Genomic DNA, 17430 nt, shown 5'->3' with positions numbered 1-17430 from the left:
CACAGGGCTTTAGGTAAATCATAGTTAATGTGTGTCCCTACTTCACTGGCAACATTAGAGGATTTTTATTTAGTGGCTTAAACATTCAATAATATTTGAAACACTTTGTCCAGGTTTCTAACGGAGATGCTTTGATGAGTCCTCCAGCTCTTGTCTAATCAGGAAAGACTCATGGGAGAATTAAGGAGAGCATGCGTGAGAAAATAAAACAGTCAAAACAATGCATTATTCTGAGTATGAAGTGGATTATTATGATGGTATTAAAAAAAAAAAAGGGGCCCCAAAGGATTAAGTTGATGCAGTTTGCAGTGAGGACTAAATTGTCACCACAGTTTGCTGTGGGCATTGGTTAACTGATGGAAAACTCCAGAAGATGGGTCCAAGAGGCACTGAACTGGACCCATGTGGACCAATAACCTGGAGCTCAGTCGCAGACTCTGCCCCTCCAAGTATGCCTTCCTCTGCCCTGGCAGCTTGGGCTGGTCCAGCACACTTTCCCCAAGCCCCTCGTGGTTCTGGTGCTGGAGAGGCGTCTGCTTGCCTCCCTTGTCAGAAGGCAAAGGGTTTGTTCCATGAACTGCGACCAGGCTAGAGGGAAGGGTGGGAAGGCTGTGCGTGTCCCGACGTTTCATCTGGAGTTAAACGTACGCCATTAACTTCTTAACAGCCTGGCGGGACTGGCCCCAGACTATCCCTGGTGCGCTGCTTATCTGCAGCGGAATTACATGTGTAGTTAATGTACTGGCTCCAAAAATTGGGAAAACCGTTGCACTGCTCTGTCTCTCTGATAAGGAAAAACTCCCAGGTCGTGGTTGAGGTGGACCGTCTGAAGAGATCAAAGCCTGAGTCAAGTTAAAATTCAGGACGTTAGCTCCTGAGTGGCAGACAGTGCCTGTTGCGATGGGGAGGGGATTCAGAGCACATCCTTGGGTTTAAGAAGAAACAAACAAACAAGCAAAAAAGCTGGTTTAAAATATTCTTATTTAAGTAATCTCTAGAAATATACAGACATCTAGGACTTTAGTTGCGGCAGCCTATGAACCAGAAATCTGACTCCTGCTTGCTGCAAGTTGCACCTCAAAATGCATCTAACTGTAAGCTCGGACAGTCTTTTTCAAGGGCAGTAACTAAATGAACTCTGTCTTGCCCTCTCCGCCCCTGCACTCACCGCCCCCCTCCCCGCCTTCTCCTCCCTTCCCTCTCACTAATCAGAGGAAAGCACCTGACATTTTGCATCTTTCATTGTACCCCCGGGAAATGACACAAATGCTCAGGGACTTTTCTTCTACCTTGTCATCAGGTGTGTTTGTTGGGCTTGGCAGCCATCAGGATTAGAGGGACTCAACTTAAAAGCTTCCACTGTGGATCTCCACCCCCAGCATGTGCGTGGGGCTTAGAGGTCCAGGATGTCTTGTGTGTGGGCTTCAGCCTCTGAAGCCCCCTGTTGTCTGCTCTTCATCAACTGCATCATCAACAGTGTCTTCAATTAATGGCTTCTCTCTACCAGCAGTCACCTTGGTGCCCATGAATGAAGCTAACACGTGGGACAGAGAAAACCATGCAGGGTCTGTTTTATGAGCATCGCTAGCACCTGTCGTGAGAGTCCCCACAGCCGTCCTTGTCATAGTCTGCTTCCCCCAGGGGGATGTGGGTGGTGGGGCTTCATCTCTGCCAGGTTGGTCCAGACAGTTTCCTCCTCTTTCATGTACATTTCACTCTTTCCCTCCGCTAGTTTGCATCCATTCAAGTTCTTAATGCAACTGTCTACTCAGATAAATACTTCTTTTAAGAGTCAATCAGTTAAAGACTCCCATTTTTTCTTTTTGAATTTTATTTTATTTATTTATTTTTTATACAGCAGGTTCTTATTAATCCATTTTATACATATTAGTGTATATATGTCAACCCCAATCTCCCAATTCATCCCACCACCGCCTTTCCCCCTTGGTGTCCATACGTTTGTTCTCTACATCTGTGTCTCTATTTCTGCCCTGCAAACCACTTCATCTGTACCGTTTTTCTAGATTCCACATACATGCATTAATATACGATATTTGTTTTTCTCTTTCTGACTTACTTCACTCTGTATGACAGTCTCTAGGTCCATCCATGTCTCTGCAAATGACCCACTTTCGTTTCTTTTTATGGCTGAGTAATATTGCACTGTATATATGTACCACATCTCCCTTATCTATTCGTCTGTCGATGGGCATTTAGGTTGCTTCCATGACCTGGCAAGACTCCAATTTCTTTATGTCAATGAGATGGAGACAGAACACTGACATGACACATTTTCCATTCCTCGAGGGGCGTGCCGTTTGCTGCTTCCATTAGGCAAATTCATGGCTGCTACACACGCTCACACCGAGGAGAAAAGACACTACTGAATATGTATTTCATAAACAGAAATGCAGTCGGTGTATCTGTTTCCTTAATGTTAGAACATGGTCCTGCTGCCCTGTACAATTCCACAAACTGCTTCAGGGCGAAATTATTCCCTAGAAGAATTTTCACCTAATTGAGATTTGGAAAGGAACATGGATACTTTCCGATCTCCATTCGCTTCGCTGCACATTTCAGGGGCTTCTGCTGTCTCTTGCTGAGAGGGGAAAACAGTCAGTGGTCTGAAACTTTACTTTAAGATCCAAAAGGTAGACACAGTTTGGAAATCGTCCACATTACCGTGGTGTCAAATCACAAGATATCAAGCCTGACAATGCGGAAATTGGGGGATTTAAGGTTATAATAATTTCTACCTTGGAACACCTTGCATCGTCCCACCCTGTGAACTAATGTTTTGGAGGCAGCCTCTTACTCTTTTTCAAAGCCAGACCCTTTTCTCTGGAAATACGTCTCTTTCTAAGGCGACCTAAAACTAACAGAGTGCCCGGCATGGGAGTCAAGGAGAATGTGGCTAATGACACTGAGACCAACTCTTCTGAGAAGGAAAAATGGCGGAGTATTTTGTGTTAGATGGGACATGGTTCATTAATAACCAACTTAAATTTTAAGTCTCTAGAAGAAAAAATGACAACATTTCTTAGCTATTTCTGATATAGCCCAGGAATGAGTGCTCCGTGACCACTATAACTTTTAATTCATGTACTTATCTGTTTTTCCCAGACCTTTTAAGAAATGCTTATAGCTTTGCTTGTCAAATCGGGAGAAGGTAGATCATTATTCAAAGGAAAGCCCAATATAGGAAATTCAGATATAAATGGTTCAGCATTTTTTTTCTTGTCAAAGATTTATGACCGTCTCTATTTCAGACCTTCCTTAGCACTCTCTGGACTATTTCAGTAGCCTCTTCATTGGTCTGGAGCCTCTGTTTCTCATCCTTCATCCCTCTGTCTGTCTCTCCCGCTGCTCTGTGGATAGTTGTCATGAGCTCGGATCTAGATTTCCCGACTGGGTGTCCTGGGTGCTTCTCAGTCTTCTTTCAGCCTGACTTTCCAACGCCGTCTTCACCATTTTATTCACACCTCCGGTAGTCATTACCTCCCAATGGGGAAGAGACCTCTCCTTCCTCACCTGAGTACACAACACTTTTTGATGCTGTCCCTTGTTGGCCTTGGTCCCTCTGCCAGCCCTAGCCTCTCTGTGGCCACGTGCCCAAGCCTACATCCACTAAGGGACCAGCCCATATGCCACCTTCTTCACCATCTCTCCCCAGACACCCAACCATCCCCAAGTCAGGAGTCATTCTTTGACCTTGAATAGCGCCTTATGTGTTGTGTCGCTCTTAGAGCAGGTAGCTCTTCTGTTTGCTTGGAAGGTATATATATATCTCCTGACCTAAACCATGAGTTCTTAGGAGGCAGGGTCTGTGTTTGTTTATTTGATTCCCTGAAGCTCCTTGTTACTCAAAACATGGTCTGCTGACCAGCAGGGTCAACATTACCTGGGAGCTTGTTAGAAATCCAGAATCTCAGTCCCCATCCCTAATCTGACGAATCAGAACCCACGTGTTAACAAACCCCCTGGGTGATTACAACACACATGAAATTTCAAGAAGCTCTGCTTTGTTACATTGCGCGGACCCTGGTGTGAAGCAGGCACCCCCTGGATACTTGTTAATGACTGGGTGGCATTGAAAGCTGAGGTTGTTCTCATTGACTTATGGGAAGATTATCTCATAATCAGACGTCGAAAATATAACTCAGCATACATCATTTTTCTGTGACCATTTTTAGTCTTAAATCATGAAGACCCTTTTCTCCTTTTAAAATCTTTGATTTGTTACTTTCAGGTCACCTCAGTCGTTGTTTGGGGTTTTTTTGTTGGGGGGGGCGGGTTGGGTTTTGTTTTATGTGTTTTTTTGTTTTTCATTAAAAAAAAAAAAATCCCCTCACAGGGCAGTACTGTATTGGCCTTAGGTGAATGAGTATAGAAAGAAAGCTTGCTAATTGGGTCTAAATATAGATTATGTGCAAAAAATAATAGCTAACGTCTGAAAATAAGCATTCACATGGCGTGTATCGTGTTGTCATCTTGGCAGCTGTTTCTTTAGTCAGGGACAACTAAAGGCTAAGGGGATGCTCTCTGTCACTGTGTCAAAGGCCGAGTGATCCATTTCACACACGTTTGCTAAGAACCACGGAAGAAGATAAATGACAATATGATATGCCGAGATTTTTAAAGAGCTGAAGAATTTGATATTAAAGTTTCCTTTGCTGCCTGGGAATAAAAGGAGAATCGAGAGAAACTTGTAAAGTAAGGAGGAGCATTGCTACAGCTTAGAGCAGTGCAAAGCACCACCCATTGCGAGGCCATCTCTGCTTATCACAACAGCTAGGGGGATAGCATTTGCATGGGCGCCACCCGGGGATGCTAGATGCCCTGCAATGCATAGGGTTGTCTCACGCTGTGAAGAATGGTCCCCTGTGAGGCCACGACTTCAGAACACACTGGCCGGATGTTTCGGGGAGGGCGTGTGAAAAAGTGTTTATATCACTAAAATCTAAACCTATTTTGTATATTTTTTGTATTTTTATATTTTTATTTATTTATATTTCATATAAAGAAATGTTTTTATGTAAAATGTTTATATACATGTACATATATATATGTACATATTATATATTTGTATATGTATGTATACAAAAAGCATTTTAAATACATGCTGAATTTTTCAGGAACGTGACCACCATATTAATTGAGAGGATATTATTTCTTGTTTTATTTAAAACTTTTCTATATGTTTATTTCAGAAAGATCATGTCGCGGTTCCTGTCGGTCTGCATGGGTAGCTGTTAAATTCATACTGGTCTCACGTAGAGGTGCCAGCATCCTCCTATTTTTTATTTATTTCTTTCTTATTTTTGGCTGTGCCACGTGGCATGTGGGATCCTAGTTCAGAATTTCCAGTCCAGCAAATTTGTGACTTTCCCGTGGCAGCTTAAGTGCCATTGACACACGTTAGCTGTTGTTGCTGCCGTTGTTTTTGAGAGTCACTACAATTTTATGAAGGAAGAGGAGATGAGAAAAGCTATTTCCTCAGGCACTCTTTTCCTCCAGGTATTCCTCAATCATCCCAGAACCCACTTGGTGCTGAGTTCTATCCTGCAGCCACAGGGCTTTTCTCTCTAGATTCCACCTGTCGCCTCCTTAGGAGACTTAACTAGAATTAAGTCTCCCTCCCACTCCAACTTCCCTGCCTCCCCCGCCAAGCCATTCCTGGTTTCCTTCTCTTTGTGCCTCCAGAACCTAGGCAAGCTTGGATCCAGCAACAACTCTGCCTATAGATTTTTTCCTAATTGGTTTAATTTCAGATATAAAAAGGGTGGACTTCCCAAGTGTTCCAGATCTTCTTAAGAGTGACTTCACTTTTACCTTGGGGATGCTAAGGCTGTGCCAATAGTGATGCTTTGCTGCCTCTTCCCCTCCCTCCTGGGGACGTCTGGAGTTGGGGTGGGGATTACTGGAGACAATGTGAGTTACTATTTTGCATTAAAATTCCTTTTAAATGATAATAACGAAATGAATCCCCTGCTTCGTAGAGAAAAGAGATGGCTGCTTAGGTCACTTTTGGAAGAATTATTTCAGATTTCTTTTCAAAGTTAAATGCTCATCCTTAGACGTGACACCATGGCCCCTTGAGTCTATTCTGACCTTTCTGTCCATGTTTTTTTTTCTTCTCCACCTCTTTATTCACTTGTCACAATGTGTTCACAGGTTCCTTCTGTTCATGTCTTTGGCAAGATTGTCTTCGGTTAAGTGTGGTATAAATATATCCCTCTCCGGTCCCATTACAAAGGCTGCTCTTAGTATTTCAACTCTTGTCTGAGTTTTCGGTGACATCTACCTTCTTAATGCTGCTTCAAAGCTTTGGCATCTCAGCCAGTAAAATCCAGCGCATCTGGGGCAGATAACGCCCTCTGCTCTGATATTCTCTTTGGTCTTGATGTGTTAAAGTTAGACCCAGGTCATTATTTTTGTTACAATGACATTTTCATAATGCACTAAATAATGAAGTGTTAAGAACACCCAGAAAAAGCCTTAAAGATGCCTAGAACATCTCCTGAAGCATTTACTATTAAGGCTATTAACTTTTTACATCTCTTTTTTAATATAAATTGATCATAAAGCATATTGAAAGTGACTTTACACCAAGGTATTCAGTATCAGGAAAAGTGACCTTTAATTGCAGTCTGCCCCAGATCATTGCAGTCCCATGCCCAGCTCTGGCCTCCGTGCTCCAAGCACCTTCCACTTCGAATCCCAAATAGTCCTAGGTCTTCTCTCTACCTCTCCCCAAAGCCCAACCCTCTCCACCTGCTGAAAACCCAGCCAGGTCCACGATCACCCTAGCTGGAAAGTGGTTTGCCCTTTTCCGAATTCCACAAGTCTTTTGCTTGCAAAACTGGCAACAAAGTTTCCACATTCACTGTTTTATAGTCACACTCTATCTTCTTGAATATAATACAGTAGAGACTCCATGAGGGCAGGCGATGACCAGTTGCTGTTTCACTCTACCGTGTCTGATACTCAGCTTGTCAGTCACTACACAGTGTGTTTTGAATGACGAATGAGATAGACAGCTCTTCTGCATTAGCTATAGAGTAGCATGTGAATTGACTTTTCTAAACGGAATCCTTCGGAGAGAGAAGCTCATTGTTTAAAAGAAGCTTTCAGAGAAGGCAAATGATTCTTTTTTTTAGCGTAATGAGTCCCTATCTAAATGAACTACCTTTGATCTGGCATTTCAGCTATCATATACGTCTTGCTTCTCTTATACCCTTTAATTTATTCAGCATGTATTTAATAAAAGCATATCACATACCACTGTGCAGGTGTGGGAACACAGTAGTGAACAGGACAAAGGACCCGCCCTCTCGGCACTAACTTCTCAGAGAAGAGGGGCAGGCAGTACACAAATCTAAGAAATGCCATGTGGTATAAAGGCTGTGTAGAAAAATAAGGTGGGATAAGGGAAATGGAGAGACAGGGGGTGCTTTTTATAGAGGAGGAATTTCAAATGAAGGGATAGTCTGAGCAGAGACCAGGGAGGACGGAGGGTGGGAGGCCCCCAGGTGGGTATCCGTCAGAGGAAGAGCCCAGGCTGCAGAGAAAACAGCAAAGGCCGGGGCTGGGCAGTGGGCGTCTGAGGAACAGGGTGCAGGGAGGCCATGTGGCTGATGTGGCTGAGGGACTGGTGTGGGGTGGGTCTTGAGACAGAGCTGGGCAAGGTCAGTAGACCTAAGGGGCCGTGGTAAAGACTTGAGTTTTTAGTTAAGAGAGGCTGTCATTGGACATCTGGAGGACCTACATACTGTTGTGGAGAGTAGTCTGTAGAAGCAGGAAGACCCACAGGAGCCTCCTGAATAGGAGACAACAGGGACCATGACTAGGGTGGTGACTTGAGGGGTAAGAAGCCATCAGACCCTGATTCTTAGAGGTGATGGGATTTGCTGCTGGCCAGACTGTGGGCCTTCTTTCCATGAGAGGAAGAGGGAAGTCAAGAGTAATCACAAACAAGGTTTGGTTTTAGCAGCTGGAAGATTCACGTTTTCATTGACTGACGTGGGGCAGGTCTGAGGAGGACTGAGTTTGAAGGACACACTCAAGTTGGGTGTTAGACGGATTGTCGAACATCCCAGACTGTTAGCTGTGAGTCTTTCTTCCAAAACCGTGAGTCCTTGAATTCAAGGTCATGTCTTGGTCATCTTTGTGTTCTCCTGTTAATTTGCAGAAGTTCTCGCTCGCAGGACCCCTAACACTTGCGTTTGAGTTCATGCAATTCAGATTTGCATACGTGGGAGTTTCTGAAAGTGGCCCGTGGTTTCACTTGCATTTTCGTATTCCTTTTCATCGTAATCTGTAAAAGCAGAGAAGAGACAGTTGGGAAAATGCTGTATGAAACTTGCTGGAAACGGGCAGAACCAGAAATGATGCTGACAAGAGGTTTAGAAGTACAAAATAGATAGAACTCAGACCGAATATAAGTAAATTAGCATAAGTCATCAATCTCTGATTCCCGTGCCTGTCTCCTCCGAGTTGGCTGACTCAACTGCTGCTTCTGTGACTACAGCTGTGTAACTCCTCCACGTTTCCTTTTTGCATGGAAAAAGTATTCCAGTTTGTCACTGCTTCAACATTTGCAGTTTTATATTAGGTTCTCGTTTTTTATTTTTTGGGCCTGACCATGTGCTTAAGAAAGCCATGCAACGGTCATCCATTCTGAACTGTTTTGTTTTCACTTGGGGTTTGGTTTTAGGTCCACTTGGGGTTTTATTATTTGCCCTTGGGGTTCTCCAGGCTTGGAAATGCTTCTCTCAGTAAACTTCCCGATCCCTGGTTGAAACTTGCAGGACGGTGGGGATTCCAGGTAGAGAAAGCCCTCACAGTCAGAGGGAAAAGCAAGGTGAGGGCAGGTGCCTAGTTTGTTGTGGTTGCAACATAAGCTTCATAGGGAGTGTGAAGAGAGTGAAGACCACGTGATGAGAAGGTAATAAAGGTCATTACGGGGACTTCCCTAGTGACGCAGTGGTTAAGAGTCGCCTGCCAACGCAGGGGACACAGGTTCGATCCTTGGTCCGGGAAGATCCCACATGCCACGGAGCATGTAAGCCCGTGCGCCACAACTACTGAGCCTGCGCTCTAGAGCCCGCGAGCCACAACTACTGAACCCGCGTGCTGCAACTACTGAAGCCCGCGCGCCCAGAGCCCTTGCTCCACAACAAGAGAAGCCACTGCAGTGAGAAACCCGCGCACCGCAACGAAGAGTAGACCCCGCTCGCCGCAACTAGAGAAAGCCCGCGTGCAGCAATGAAGACCCAATGTAGCCAAAAATAAATAAATAAACAAATACATTTTTTTTTTTTTACAGGAAAGGTCATTATGGGCTATGCTAAGGAGTATAGAAAACGAGGAGCTTCAGACACTTAGAGTCTGGAAGTACTGTGATGAGATTTGTATTGTAGGCAAAGCTGCTTTGACTGCCATAGGAAGAGCAGACGGGTGGGGGAGACAGGTAAGAGGTTCTGGTGATGAAGGCAAAAGATGGTGAAGGTCTTGTAAAGTTCTTATAGACCAGTGACTGGCACGCGTTCAATAATATATCAGTCTTTATAAAATAAAGTTAAACAAATGGGAGTAGAAATGCTTGTGATGGGGAGAACACCACATTAGAGAGACATCTCACAGGTAGGGCGATTACAGCATCTACCTGGGTGAGTGGTGACGTCATTCCAGGACAAGGAGCAGGTGGGGTCACGGGGAGGTTGACCAGATGCCGTAGTTCTGCCTGGACATGCGTTCTCCTTGTGGAGCCCATGGAGCATCCATTAGACAGCTGGCAGTATAGCTCTGGGACTCAGCTGGGACTTTGGCTTGGACGGACATGTTTGGGGCATGTTTAGAAGTCTTCAACATCTAGATAGCAAAGAAAGAGATCGCTCCAAAAAAGGAAATAAAGCAAGGAGAGTCTCTTATCCTAGCAATGAAGTTAAAAAAACGTATCTCCAAATTCTGGTTGATATAACCTCTTATTAAGATCTTCTGGCTGACCTACTGGTACCTGTTCCAGGAAAATAGTACCTTATTATTATTTATTTTTTTTAAAGAATAGAAGCTACTTATTTGATCACCCTTCAGGCGGGGCGAGGTGGTGTCGCTGCCAGCAGCTTAATAACGTGCCCTTTCTACTCTGAAGACCCACCACAACTGACCTGGAAGTTCAGTCTTCACAGAGGATCAATGCATGATCCAGCTTCCCCAGAGCACCGGTAAGCTACAACTTTGGACGTGGCTGTTCCATTTTTGATATTGTACAACTCTCAGTGGTACGTGAGCCTTCTGGCATCTTAAGGAGTTGAAGTAGAGAATCATTCTGCTCCCAACCTAAGTGCCACAATAGATAACCAGACAGCCTCCTCTTAACAGCAGTGTAGATCCCCGAAAGATGTGATGGAAGAAGAATAAGTGCGTATGTACGTGAATTCTCTCCAAAACTCCATGGCATGGTATTTAAAGCTGCCTCTCTGGGCACTGGCGTGTCTTAGTGACTTGCAGGTGGAGTCGGCCTTTAGCAGGAGCGATTCTCTGAAGCCGTAGCGTGCATCAGGGCAGGCTGGACGCATATCACATACGTGCCTGGGAAGCATTGCTTTCAGCAGCAGCATCTTCCAAGTGATAAAAATAACTTTGCTTTGGTCAGTAGCCCTGGAGCCAGGTGTCTCCTTTCACTTCCTGTTCTCTGTTGGGTCCTGCAAAGGGACATCTCGTCTTCCACAGTCTGGAATGTGGCATTTCTGGTCTCGCCACTTTAACTGTCTAATATCTAGCTGTCTAGTCTCCTCTTGTTGTGTATTTTGAGGGTCCTCTCCTCTTGAACCTTTGCATTTTACATCCTCATGTCTACTGCTCATTCCTGCAGAGGGAGATTGACAGCTCTCCGCCTGCCAGACCCTCGATAACCTAGGTGTTTATACTTTGATTTCTGTCATGTCCCCACTTTTAAAGCCTAATCTGTATAATTATGGGGCAACAACTTTCCTGTCCGTGATTCTCTTAAAAGTCTTACGTTATCTTATTCCCCCGTCACAGAAGCTTCTTTCTGGTCCTCTGTTCTGATAATAGATGTATTTCCTGCACAATATCGGATCATCTTTTAGATTCTGAAGTTCTTCACATGTCTCCTTTTTGAAACTGTTGTTGACCCGTGAGTCTCTTCTTTTCCACGAGCTCCAGGTCAGACTCCTTCTCAAGGGTTCTTACGTTCTAAAGCCTTTGTGAGCTCGGAGGGATGGATGGTGGGTGTGATTAATCCCTGAGAGATGTGGCTGCTGGTGGGGTTATTTCTGTGTCAAGCTTCCCACTGTCAGACCTGGAAGAGAGCTGACGCTCTGTGGGGCCGCCTTCGTGTAGACACTGCCCGACCCCATGCTCTCTCTCTCTCCTCCCTTCCCGTTGAGATAGAATTGTGTCCGTCTGCACCCAGCACGCCAGAGCAGGAAGGCTGTCTCACTCCCCGTGGAGAAAAACCTCCCATGGACCTGCTAAAGTAACTGCTGAGTGGTTTTTTATTGTGGGAAACAAAGGATGGTTAAGTCTCCTGAGTCCTAGGTTGCTAGTCTATAGGTTTCTCTGGCGTAAGCCCTAGAAAATTCCTCTTGATTTCAGCAGCCATATTTAACTGACCGTTGACATTTAAAATTGTAAAAGAAAACTATAGCCCAAGATAATTGGATACAATAAACCAATTTATCTTATCTGTGAGGACATGTCAAAACTGTAGTTTGGGGACTATGTCCTTTATTGCTAGGCAATGTATGGAGCCTTCCTTGTGAACCCCTGGCTCTTCCTCCCCATCATTTCCTCAGCCGTGTCCCTTCTCAGCCTCCTGTGCTAACTGATAGCACATGTGTTTCAGAATGGAACCTGGAAAAGGAATGTATAGGGCCTCGTATGGAAATGCCATTCCAGATTCCATACGCCAATCGATAATACACTGGCTAGACTGTCGAGAGTCACCCCAGAAAGGAGGAATTTGGATTGGAAGGGAATCAAAGGAATTGTGGACCTAGCATAATTGATTGCAGTGAAGCAGTAATGGGGTGGTCTGGACAACTGGACGTAGGCCAAGTTCAAAATCACAAGCAATTCCCCCTACCCTCTGAGAATGAGGTGAGGTCTACTGAATGGAGAACAGGGCGAGTCATCAACCTTCTTATGGTTTAATTCAAACCTGGGCCCTGAGCTTTGTCTGTTGTTTTTTGAAAGGGACAAAGGTGTTGAATCCAGCCAGAAAAACCTGTGCTTATCTGTCCAATTACTTCTTTTATCCCCCCTGCCCTTCTCTCTCAGAAACAGGATTCTAAAGTAAGTTCTTGGTTGTGTCTGATAAATGTCAGCTGATATCCAGGGCTCATTTATTTTCTTTGTCCCAGGCATAATGTCTAGCATAACATACTTTATAAATGAATGAATAGCAATCGTGTGAAAAAACAGGGAAAATGTTAGTGGGTGGAAGAAAGAGTGAAAACAAATCCTGGTGTTAAGAAGAAAGAGTTGGCCCTTGATGCCATGGTGGAAGCAAGATGGTATGACTGTGGGGTTACCAAACTCTATTCCATGGAACAGTAGAGCATCTCACACGCACACGCACAGAGGCTTCCATGATGTGACAAATATTGCACACTATATCACACTGTGGGATCCACAGTATAGGTTTGCATACTGAAGTCTCTGAAAAGACCTGCAATGAAGACAACCTGATTAACCTTTATTTAACTCAGCCTTTCTCCCAACATATTTGGCTGTGGAATTCTCTGCCTTACATCTCCTTACATCTAGACCCACTGAACACACTTTGGCCAACACTGGTAGAAATATACAAAATTGTCATAGACTTGAGTCCAGCTGACCTGGGTTTGAATCATGGCTACCATTTTCTGTGTGATCCTAAGTCGAATTAAGTAAGCTCTAGTCTCCTGTTTCCTCATCTGCAAGATCAGGATAATGTCCACTTCCTGAAATAAGAGAATTAAAGCAGGTGATGGAGATAAACCATCTGGGCACCTAGCACAGGCAGACTCCTTTGTGGCTACTTACTCCCACACTGATGCACTGCATTTCTCTATACCACACTGGTACCCACATACAGGGGCTTCTTAGGATGCAGCCTATTCTCCTCAATCCTTACAACCAGTGGCAGACAAATTGTTGTTTGTGCTTGTAAAATGTGAATAATTAGTCTTTTTTAAGAAACTGCTTTCCCAAAGGAAAATTATGGCAGAGAGCACATAGTTACTTTTACATTTGTTGGTGCTATTGGCTCCTAAATTCTGGCATCATTATTGCCCAGTTTTTTTTCTTGGCTCTCCAGGTTCTTCTAAATTGGATATTAGAAAGGAAAAGTCTTTCTGGAAATGTCTTATTAACCCACCAAATAAATGGCTGTTCAAAAACTATACGTAACAAGAATACCAGCCATGAGCATTTGTTTCGCTTCTACCATGTACCAGGCACTGCTCAGAACTCTTTATATGTATAACTCATTTAATCCTTACAGCAACCCAGTGAGTATGCCCTGTTATCTGCATTTTGCAGATGAGGGAACTGAAGCTTTCAGAGTAATATGTCCAAGGCCACCAGGTAATGAAAGGTGATGATGACTCTGAGTGACTCTAGTCGTGCAGGTTAGCACAGACAAGGACAAGCTGAAGATTGGAAAGCCAACTCGTGGTCAACCTTGAGGTTGTTATTTTCTTGCCTAGTCTAGGTGAAAACTTTTCCTTTTTTTTAGGAAATAAAAGTTATGTATCCTATATTAGTCAGGGTTCTCTAGAGGAATGAACCAACAGGATATATATATATATATATATATATATATGCATACACATACATACACACACACACATATATATATAAAGAAATTTATTATAAGGAATTGCCTCACTCAGTTACGGAGGCTAAGATTTCCCAAGATCTAGAGTTAGTAAGCTGGAGACCCAGGAGTGACAATGGGAGAAGTTCCAGTCTGAAAAGGGCAGGTGTAAGACCCAGGAAGGGCGATGTTTCAGCTCAGGTCCTCAGACAGGAAAAACTGCTGTCCCAGCTTAGGCAGAAATGTAGGAAGAGTTCCCACTTATTCTTGTGAGTGAGAGGTCAACCTTTTTGTTCTCTTCAGGTCTTCAGCTGATTGGTTGAGGCCCACCCACACTAGGGAGGACAGTCTGCTTTACTCAGTCTACCCATTCAAATGTTAATCTCACCCAGAAAACACCCTCGCAGACACACCCAGAATAATATTTAACCAAATATCCAGGCCCCTTGTGGCCCAGTCATACTGACACATAAAATTAACCGTCACACATCCCATGGTTTGAAATCACAAATTAGACATCCTCCTCTCTTGTTTCTGTTTTCAAGCAGACCAGTTGAACGCAGTGGGGTTCTACTGAGTTCAGAGACCTCATTCCAAAGGTTCCTCCAAAACTTCCGTAAGACATGCATAATTGAATATTGTCAAATATTCAAATGTCAATTGCTAGTAATTTAAATACATAAAGTTTGAGCAGGGGGTCTCCTTAAGTCAAAAGCTACTGTTTCCCATAACGCCAGCAATCATAATAGGGGAGCCCAGGCTCTCTGGGGGGATCCATAGTGACCCCAAATTCAGAGCTTTGTGCTCTGCATGTGTAATGCAGCCCCAGGATCAGATATGCGTTAGGTCATAGCCTGTGCCCTGTGACCATTGGGAGGATGAGTGAGACTGATCTATGTTGGCAGAGGTGAGGAAGGAAGCTTTCTTTCGCCAGCTGCTCTGCTGTTGTCTAAGCATCTTGAAGGCAGTGAACTGACCTTAGTTGGACACGTGTCTGAGCTTCACACCTGGCCTTGTACACAGGAGTCAAGTAGTAAATATTGGCTGAAGGTATCAGTAATTTTGTAGGTATCCACTGTAATCTTCTTTGATATTTGCTTGGGAGACGGTGATGAGAAAAAAAGACAGCGGACCAGTACAGAGCTGTTTTCTGAGTGAATCAGTGACGCCAATTATGTTACATTTCTTAGCCCATGGTTGCAGCTGTATGTAACTATTTCTACCTGATTACCTGAAAGAATCACCTTCAAACCCTGATAACTGATTCCGTGCAGGGCAGTACTGCAGCGGTGGCCTCTCAGTTTGAGTTAGGGTTCCTTATATCTCACTAAGAGACACATATTCTTCTGGAGTCAGGGTGTTAAAAAATCATTTGTCTCTTTTCTGTCATCTGGGAAAAGCAAGGCTGTTCCAGAAAATAAAAATGTCTCCTTTTTTACTTCCTAAAGGTGAGAAAGAAATGCAGTTGGAACGGGTAGGAACTTTTTTTTTTTTTTTTTTTTGCAGTACGCGGGCCTCTCACTGTCGTGGCCTCTGCCGTTGCGGAGCACAGGCTCCGGACGTGCAGGCTCAGTGGCCATGGCTCACGGGCCCAGCCGCTCCGCGGCATGTGGGATCTTCCCGGACCGGGGCACGAACCCGTGTCCCCTGCATCGGCAGGCGGACTCTCAACCACCGCGCCACCAGGGAAGCCCAGGTAGGGGCTTTTTATAGACAAGAAAAGTGACAGATTTGACAGATGACTCCTGAGCTTTGTTCAGCAGCAGAGACAGGGGGAAGAGGGCAGAAACACAGCAGCTTTTTTAGACTCACTGACCCTATGGCCCACTGATAAGAAGCTCTGTGCCCTGCCAAGTGGACTCTTCTTGCAGCGGAATTTTATGTTCCTCCCTGGGCCGGTGTTGGATTCTCTGGATACCTAAGGTGACACAAGGAGGGTCAGATGATGTCAACAGTTTATTTGTGGAACCTGGGCCTCCTCTTCAGGGCCAAAGCTTTTCCTCCAGAGGAGGGAGACTTATGCCCAGGATGTCTGCTCCCACACGGAGCCTTTGGGCACGAAAGCAAGAAGAAGATTCCAGCTAATGGGGGCCAATCCACAAGTCATTTCAGGAAAAATGGATATAAATAGAAGCGCCTAGAAGGCTGAATATGTTTTCTGCTGTGGGAAGGTTAAAGTGGAACTCTAAGCCATAGATTTTCTGCAAACCAGCATTTAAGAATATGCCAGGTGTGGAAACTGGTAGGAGAGACTTGGTTTAATAACATGTGAAGGGAAATTTAGCACCACCAGTGTTCTCCTTCCCTCCATCGTCTCCTCCGATGAACCTCTTGATGAAGATCAACAGGAAACTGGGACATATTTTGCAGTTTTGCAGTTAATTTTTTTTAAATTAATTAATTAATTAATTTAATTTTGGCTGTGTTGGGTCTTCGTTTCTGTGCGAGGGCTTTCTCTAGTTGCGGCAAGCGGGGGCCACTCTTCATCGTGGTACGCATGCCTCTCACTGTCGCAGCCTCTCTTGTTGCATAGCACAGGCTCCAGACGCGCAGGCTCAGTAGTTGTGGCTCACGGGCCTAGTTGCTCCGTGGCATGTGGGATCTTCCCAGACCAGGGCTCGAACCCGTGTCCCCTGCATTGGCAGGCAGATTCTCAACCACTGTGCCACCAGGGAAGCCCTGCAGTTAATTTGCAGGGAACTTGGGAGGGTAGACTTATACATGTTTCTCTGAGGACGGTGTCAGGCGCCCTGGTTGTCAGTAGAGCTAAGAGTGAAGCTGTCGTTCCGTCTGCTGGCAAGCACTGATATTAGCGCAGGATGGAGTGCTCTCGTTGGCAGACGTGGGAAGAGTAGCCTGGTGATTAAATGCTCTTATTACAGAGTGAGCAGCGTGACTGTTCAGAAGAGCCCATGAATGTTGAGTGTGAGACTCATCAACTGTCCAATTAAGAGGAAAGGAAGTGGAAATATCTGTGGGTTGTGTTGCTAAAGCTGCCTGGGTTTAGAGCCAAATGGAACTTTTCAGTATGAAGTCGATACGAATCTCTGGTGCGTTTTCATGTCAGGTGCCCTTCTACAGAGGGGGGTAAGTTTTAGAGAATGATTGTTTTGCTTCTTTGGGTACCACCTGCAGAAATGTGTTTATTTTGACTATTTTGTAGAAACCTGGTGAAGCAGCCTTGTGAGAGAGGATTCTTTGGATGGGGGTTTTCTCATCAGATGACAATGCCCAGCTTGGAATTGCCATCAGGCTAAAGGTTATAGGCCATGATATAGGAGCTGAGTGTTGGTTTACAGAACTGCTGTAATGGTTTTGGTGGGCGTCCTTGGGAACGATGGGGCCAACCTTATTCGCATCTGAAAGACAATCCTCAGCAAGGGAGCTTCAACAACACCTATTATTCCATACTTTCATTTAGAAAATAAATCCTTATTGCCTTGTTCAGCCTTGTGCAACTCCTCCTCTAGTTTTGTTTACATGTTATAAAATGAAGGGAACCCACTGCATGGCTCTGCAGAGGACTAGCCCCATTAATCTGTGCTAACATTTCTGCCTGAAATGTAAGCATCTTGATAACAGGGTGAAGACTCCTGGGGCGG

At 44.6% G+C, this 17430-nt stretch overlaps 1 protein-coding gene across 20 annotated transcripts in view; it reads left to right on the top strand.

The window, feature by feature from the left end:
- KIAA1217 (KIAA1217 ortholog) overlaps positions 1-17430 on the top strand; it is a 324087-nt gene that overhangs the window by 77338 nt on the left and 229319 nt on the right. The window contains exon 2 of one of the 20 annotated variants that reach the window (XM_089906407.1): positions 10065-10226. The exons of 18 other annotated variants lie outside the window; for them this stretch is intronic. The gene's annotated coding sequence lies outside the window, so the exon portion shown is untranslated. Of the gene's footprint in view, positions 1-9932; positions 10227-17430 lie in introns of those variants that run through there. One more of the 20 variants, XM_022580496.3, reaches the window with a different exon arrangement.

Source organism: Delphinapterus leucas, chromosome 2, assembly GCF_059928025.1.
Source record: "Delphinapterus leucas isolate spDelLeu-1000000601 "Yukka" chromosome 2, BTC_Dleu_Yukka2, whole genome shotgun sequence".
NCBI classification, from domain to species: Eukaryota; Metazoa; Chordata; class Mammalia; order Artiodactyla; family Monodontidae; genus Delphinapterus; species Delphinapterus leucas.
This window is presented reverse-complemented; position numbering and strand designations above follow the sequence as displayed.